General features: G+C 29.8%; 1 non-coding gene across 1 annotated transcript; it reads left to right on the top strand.

Annotated features, from left to right (window-relative positions):
• Positions 1-2758: 2758 nt before the first annotated feature.
• On the top strand, positions 2759-2861 carry LOC112939968 (U6 spliceosomal RNA). Its single transcript, XR_003246312.1, has one exon. It is a non-coding gene; the product is annotated as a U6 spliceosomal RNA (small nuclear RNA).
• Positions 2862-5689: the final 2828 nt, after the last annotated feature.

Genomic DNA, 5689 nt, shown 5'->3' with positions numbered 1-5689 from the left:
TGCCAAGGTGGGTTAAATCAGTGTACTATTTATGTTCTTTGATCATCCCCCTTACTAACTCCTAGTATAGCTAATATAAGAACCTTCCTATATAAGGAGCATGTACTCAAAAATAATTATCAATACAATTCTTAATTTCTCTAACCTGAGAAATCTACATTCCTCACTCTCCAGCATGCTTTATCTTCATCTTCACCTCTTGTCCTGTACTATTTAATTAGATTATATACAAATATATTTAGAATAATATTTTTATATATGTATATACTTCAGATAAAAACATAAATACAAATTTCATCAGCTATTTTTCTGAAAAACATTTAAATTCTATATTGGGGAAGGAGGGCAGAGTGGGAGAATTCAATAGTTAACATGGGTGTGAATCTTTGTAAGTAGGAAACAACTTACTGTACTTTTACGAAGATCATGACTATGATTTATAAAATTAGAAAAAAAAACATTAAACATGTGGCAAGCAGATGGATAGTACATATATCCATGTGATGAATATTTTGTTTGTTGCAACATGAAAATGTACTCAATTATATATATATATATATATATATATATATATATATATATATAAAAAAATTCCTAGTTAATCTATTGTTAATAAGCTTTTAGCAAATTCTTTTTATTAATAATATATCGCTACTTCATAGCTAAATGAGATAATCATAAAAACTTTAGTGTTTAGTTATAAAATTATGTTCATCAATAACTATAATGAACTTATTATAAAGGTTGGGCAAGTGTTCTTGACAAAACCAATGACATCTTGAATATAATTGTACAAATCAAATAACATGGTGATTTTCACTGGAATCAAATTCCATAATTGACACGCTAAGCATTAAAATCCTCATACTAATTATTGTTTCTAAAGTGACACACAAGTTCAATATAAATAAGTAAAAATAAATCGAGGTATCATATGTATGGTCAATTTTTTAATGCTTAGACTGATTTTTTTAATTGATTTTACTTGTCATATTTTACTATGCATATTCCTTGAAAAATATTAGTCTAAAAGGGTAATTTAACTAAATCATCCTTATTTATTCTTTAATTCAATTTAATACTACTCTCTTTTCACAACAAGAATATCTCACCACATCTTTTGAGTAAGGTAAAGATGTAAACAAATAATAATTTATATTGTAATTTTTAAAATGATAATTATTTGGAACATTTATTTATACTACTCTCTTTTCACAACAAGAATATCTCACCACATCTTTTGAGTAAGGTAAAGATGTAAACAAATAATAATTTATATTGTAATTTTTAAAATGATAATTATTTGGAACATTTATTTATAGTAAGCATGAAAGTATGAAAATAGAATAGATTTGAGGAATCATAAGAAATGTTGAATCTCCTTGACTTTTTATACATTTATTTTTTTTATATTTTGATTCACTTAGCGAATTTCTGATTATGTCGCGTCAAAATTTTTCCCTTTTTTCTAAATTAAATAAATTAGAACCCAGTTGATCATTTTAGAAAGACTGTTGATTCGATGATGCTAAACAATAAATTGAGGACCTAACAAATCAATTGAGTCCATTGAAAATGTATAATCAACTTGGGTGCAAGGGCCATGAGAATATATTGCCATGTGATGATAGCCTCTTTCACATGAGAATAGAGGTCAGCCTTGATTACCAAAACAAACCATCCACTTTCCAACTTTAGACATTAATTCTTTTTCTTCTTCTTCTTCTTTTTTTTTTTTTGGTGGACTTTATATCAACTAAGAATCTTCCCACTATTGAGGAATGAGAGAACATAGTGAAAAATAATTATGTTCTTGTTAGATAGCTTGAATTATAAACAAATATACAAAGTGGGATTGCTCAACCTCCTAAGGCAAAAAATAAAATTGAGTTTCAAAAGTATGAACTTTTTTTTAAAAAAAAACGTAACATATAAACTTGAATTTGAACTGATTTTCAGTTCTAATTATTATTTTTTTAAAAAAACATTACATTTATGAAATAACCAAAATATTTGTTGTTCAAACTCTAGTGGTCCTGACTGATTCAAATTTATAAAATGAAAAATCTAATATATAAATATTCTTCTCTGCCAAAAAAGACTTCATTAATATAGAACTTCTTTGGGAAGTGGCTCTATAAGTGAATTGCTAATATTCACTAGGTTACGTTGTTGTAATCTGAGCAAAGTTCATTTTTATAATCTCCTAAATAATACCATTATATAATCAAGTATCTTTTCCCAAAAATATAAAGATTAAGTGTTGATAAAAATTATAAGTGTTTGAGGTTAATTTACAAATAAAGCAATTATTTATTATTTTTGATTAATTTAAAAATGTAGAAAAAGCATAAATAAGTCAAAAAGTACTATGCATCTCAATGTTCGATTATTCACGTCTCACACCTTTCTTTTATCACCTTTTGTTATTCTATATACTACTTAATGATTCTATATATACTACAGTTGTAATAACAATTGTTGTCTTGAAAACATTGTACAAAACCTATAGCTTGTTAATTCCAACTTCCAATATTTTTTTTCTCTTTGTTCTACTTCTTCACTTACCAATTTCTAGAATATATAAAATACTATGGTTATTGTAACAAACACTAAAATCATTCAATTTTTTGCTTTCATCCTTGTGTTGATCTTGTTTAGTCATGAAATTTTATGTGTGGAAGCAATTAGGCACCTAAAGTCGGAAAAAATGGAAGTGGTAAGTGTGGAAATTTCAGTATCATCAACACAAATAGTTGTCACTTCTGAGACATTCAATAAAATTGGAAAGATACAGAAAAGTTTAACATGGCTTCCGAGCAAAGATGACATACACAAATCGATAAATGATCCAACAGAAGCAACAAAAAGTGTAAAAGTTGTTGAGAAAATGGATGATTTTGGACCAACGGGGCCAGGGCACAGTCCAGGAATAGGTCACTCCATTCACAGTTAATGTGTATTTCTATACTTTGAATTAATTTTGTGCAATGCGTGAGAAATTTGTATATATTTTAAATTTAACTTATGTACACTTGCAATGTAAAGGGGTTTTACATTATAAATATACTCTAATTTCAAGTTATTGATCTCATTTCTACGAATTGCTATGCATAGTTATCTTTTCAGTAATCTAATAAACTAAAAGTTTCTTTTTAATTTGTTTGAAATTAAACACTATTTTTTCAGTTTAATTTTGAACTAACCTCTTCCCTCTAAATTATCCATGTTTTATTAGTTTAATACTTAAACTATAAAATGTTTTTGTTAATCCCACATATACAGTAAAACCTCTATAAATTAATATTCGATACATTAATAATTTCCCTAAAATAATATTTTCCTCTGATCCCGATTTGGGTCAATGGAAAAAAAACATGAATTCGATAAGATAATAAGATAATATATTTACAAAAGATCCCTATATAAATATATGATCCCATTGATATCATAAATTAATAATTTTTTAAAAGTACAACATATTTAAGAGTATTTAATGAAATATGATTCTATTGTGTTCTAATTTTTTAAAAAATTTAAATCTAGTTGAACCTCATCATCTCTAACTTTTCTTGTTGCATTCAGAGCTCTAGTGTTGTCTTTTCAAATTGGACCACACAATTGTGAAGAGTTTTAGGTGTTATAAGTACTTCCTTACGCATAACTAGGGTGGACATTCGGTATATCAGTTCAGTTTCGGTTTTTTTTCGTTTTTTTTTATTTTTGATTTTTATAAATTGTGTACCGAATACCTAACCAAAATATTTCGGTTCGGTTTGGTTTTTGTAAATTCTGTTGTATTTTTTGTTTCAGTTTTTTAATGAACTTGAGACGGCGCGGTTGCCGGCTGCTTGATCGCGGACGGCGCGGCTGCTGGCTGCTTGATGGCGGATGGCGCGGCTGCTGACCTCTTGATGGTAGAGGCGCGGCTGCTTCTGGCTGCTTGACGGCGCGGTAGCTGCTGCTGCTGCTGCTCCTTCTGGCGGACAGCGCGGCTGCTTCTGGCGGATGGCCGGCACGGCTGCTGCTGCTGCTGCTGGCGGACGGCCGGCACGACTGCTGAATCTGGCTGGCGGAACTCGGAAGAGGAAAAGAGGAAGAGAAGAAGAGTAAGAAGAGGAACAGGAAAGAGCCAAGAAGAAGATGAAAGACCAAGAGAAAAAGAAAATCAGTAAAACGATGAAAGAAAGAGGAAGAGGGCCATAGGGTTTCTTTTTTTAAAAAAATTATTTAATATTTATAATTATTAATTAATATAATATAAAATTATAGTATAATATTTTGGTTTAAGTCTTAATACCAAAAACTAAAATAATACGTATCGAAAATCAAACCGAAATATCGAAAAATATAAAAAAGTAAACCGAACACCGAACCGAAATCCGAAATACCAAAACCAAAATTCTAAAAAATTTCGATTCGGTTTGGTGTTTCGGTTTTCCGGTGTTTATGCCCACTCTTACGCGTAACTAGTTCCAAAGGTATATTATCATCTTCAACTTTATCATGAAAGTTATTTTTTCCGATAGTTTCCACAATTTCTTCTAAGTTCTGGACTTCTGCATCACTTTCACCCGGATAATCCAAAAGGTTATTGACATCCACTTTATTGTGGTAATTAATATCATTAGTCATGATCTAAAGTTATGATGCGTTTTCACAGGTGGGTTCATTCAAATTCTCTAAGATTGCATCACAAAACAAATTTTATAGTGTCGAAAACAAATTGTTATTGTCTCTTGCTAAACATTTACTATCCAATCAGGGACTGAAAATTTAATAGCATCCAAAACATTAATCTTTGTTGGATCAGTTCCCATTTAATAGCCTTCTCATATTCTACGAAAAATCTATTATGATGATACACCTTGAAAGCTCTTATCATTTCAGCATTAGAAGGGTGAATTTTTGATGTCATTGTTACATCCGGGGAGCACCCCCTAGAAGTAACAAGGCGCACTTGACCTCTCAGAGGTCTTATCATTCATCGCATCTACTTAGTAAATTTAGCGGAAAATTAAAACTTTTCATAGCACATAATATGTTAGAAACTTAACTTCATAAACATATAAGTCATAATACATATTTAGATCCTGAATCTCTTTATCATATTAGACTCCACAACTTTAGAGTACATGAAGGACACACCTTTAAGACACATTACATAACTATACAATATTTAAATACTTTACAATAAAGACATAAGTAGGAGATCCTTGAACTAAAGGATTCCTTTCATTGAGCTTGAGAATCATCTATCAATCTCTTCACCATTCAATACATCCTTTAAGAATCCATAACCTACACTTTGTGTAAAAAGTAGAGAAGAATGGGATTAGTACAAGAATGCACCAAGTATGGCAACCATGCAAAAACATGCATTTAAAAGGGACATTTTCTTGAAATCATACTCCATAACTTTTTGAGTAAATCTTCATAAAACCCTTATTCAATAGCATTTACACCATTCACATACTTCATTTAAACATATCCGAAGTCCAAACATCACATAAGATCACAGATAGAATTTATTGAATTTTTAAGGCACATTATCGTAACCTACATCAAGTCATACATATATATACTTCTTTGCATATACATCTTTATTAAACCTTGTTCATGACTCCAATCTTAGTATACTAGTGCAATGCACATGTGAAGCCCCATAACCCTACAAATGCTTAGTAAA

The sequence above is a fragment of the Solanum lycopersicum genome, chromosome 3, assembly GCF_036512215.1.
Source record: "Solanum lycopersicum chromosome 3, SLM_r2.1".
Lineage (NCBI taxonomy): Eukaryota > Viridiplantae > Streptophyta > Magnoliopsida > Solanales > Solanaceae > Solanum > Solanum lycopersicum.
The sequence above is the reverse complement of the archived record's forward strand: the minus strand, read 5'-3'. Positions and strand labels throughout refer to the sequence as shown.